Source organism: Galleria mellonella, unplaced genomic scaffold (genome assembly GCF_026898425.1).
Source record: "Galleria mellonella isolate WM207_F2 unplaced genomic scaffold, CSIRO_AGI_GalMel_v1 utg23, whole genome shotgun sequence".
NCBI classification, from domain to species: Eukaryota; Metazoa; Arthropoda; class Insecta; order Lepidoptera; family Pyralidae; genus Galleria; species Galleria mellonella.
The window spans coordinates 2,344,804-2,346,745 of NW_026442045.1; the positions used below are offsets into that span (position 1 = coordinate 2,344,804).

General features: G+C 32.4%; 1 long non-coding RNA gene across 1 annotated transcript; it reads right to left on the reverse strand.

Moving 5' to 3' along the window:
* Positions 1-377: 377 nt before the first annotated feature.
* On the reverse strand, positions 378-913 carry LOC128200663 (uncharacterized). The gene is made up of 3 exons (XR_008252837.1): positions 791-913; positions 609-675; positions 378-528 (listed from the first exon to the last, which is right to left on the reverse strand). It is a non-coding gene; the product is annotated as an uncharacterized LOC128200663 (long non-coding RNA).
* Between the last annotated feature and the right edge of the window lie 1,029 nt (positions 914-1,942).

Below are 1,942 nucleotides of genomic sequence, written 5' to 3' on the forward strand. Positions count from 1 at the left end.
ATAAGTCCCGATTATATATTTAAAATAGTTACTACCTATATCAGGAGGGTTTGTATCGTCAATGTCCTAACTAACAATATGCTTGCCTATATATCGATTATTTTACTTTTTTATCTATTAGGTACGATACCTATAGATGGACAGTGAAACGGAGCAGTTGACTCTACTAGTACGGCAACAAAATAGTGACTATTACATGATGGGTATAGTTAACACTATATAGAAATCATCTAACCTATATGGTTACACGATTTTTATGGAGATTACATGGAGATTTATTGTAGATAAAAATAAGTGAGCAGCTACTTACTTTAAATACTAACAGAATCTTGTTTATAACGAAGTTTACGTAATGCAATTACAAAATCCATAAAAGCAAGAATAAATTTAATTGAACAGGTATATTATTGAAGCATTTATAGATTAAATTCTTTGAAGTACTTAGCCGCCTTTAAACGGTATAAGATATTAAGCTTTGCATAAAGTTCACGCGTCGCTAATATATTCCACGAGTGCTGAGCTCATAGCCTGTAATAGAATTCTCAATCAGCTTAAATGTTTCAACGCATTATAGACATTAGACTACGCGGAGAAACTTTAAACCTAACCTAGGTCTAGTGCTGACTTCATTATGAAAGGTGTTTCGCATAGGAATTCTTGCGGCGATTCGACATGCTGCAACATAAATATAACATAGGTTAGTATATTTACATAATCTTTCTGGAACTAATAATCATAAAATTACAAACGATATTTGGGTAGTGTTTTTTATTTCTTATACTAACTTTACCTTTCTTTAAAGACATCACTTACGACTCGATTCTTGACTGGAAGTCCAGAGCCATCAAACAGATGGCTTTTCTCTTAAAACATATACTGTATTGGTCAAACTTTGGTGAATTAATATATGTATATATATTTAGGAATACTTGAGATCCAATTTATGGATATTTCACATTTCCGTAATTAGGTGATCTATGCGTACTTTTTGATAATATTTGTACCTATAGAGTATTATATTACTCGTCTTAGGCATGTACTCAACGCATTACCACAGTATAAAAAAATACCTTAGACTCTCTACACTATGATATTACACACTTCCACTGTGAAGAAATAATATATAGGTTGTTATTTTAATCTGGACTCTGAAGATTGCTAGTGTAATCTTGCTCAAGAGAGACATAACACATTAGTCCTTAGGAGGTCGAGCAACGCTATACGCTAGGTGCCAAAAGCGCATATTATTTCTAATATTTTCATATTCTTATTTTTGTGGTGTTACTCTTGACTAAATGTATGCAACAATTATCACTTTTATCAGGTAGACCTAGTATATATAAAAAAAAAAGTTTATCTAATAGACATTCATATCATAATTAGACACACTATCACGATTAGTCCCGATAGTGTATTTAAATATGTGTAAACAATGCACCGTCTGAATCAATGTCCACCGTTGAACATAGGCCTCCTCCTTGGGGGTTTTGCCAGTAATTGCTACGTTTGACAGGAGAGTTGGCAACCACAGTTAAGCTTTGGTGATGTTTTAAGAGAGATGCCGCTACACGGATGGAATTACCGAATTCTTAATTTACAATCAGTACTAAAATTATTTTGAAGATAATTTACACTCTCTCTTTTTTTTTTCTCTTTATCTTGATAGAGCTCTAAAAATTAATGGACATTAATAATTAATTAATGCATAAGTATCTTTTGAATAGCCGTGGCCTGTGCTCAATTTATCGTATTAGAATCTTTAACATTCAGGTGGGACGACACAAAGTTTTTTGTAATAGGTAAAACCAGGACAAAAAACATATTTCGTCTACTTAAAACTCTAAAGGTAACTTCATTTCATTCAAATTATGCAAGCAGTACATTACCGAGTGTATAATGGGAATTAACTGACATTGACTTAGTATACCTACCAGATGCTCAG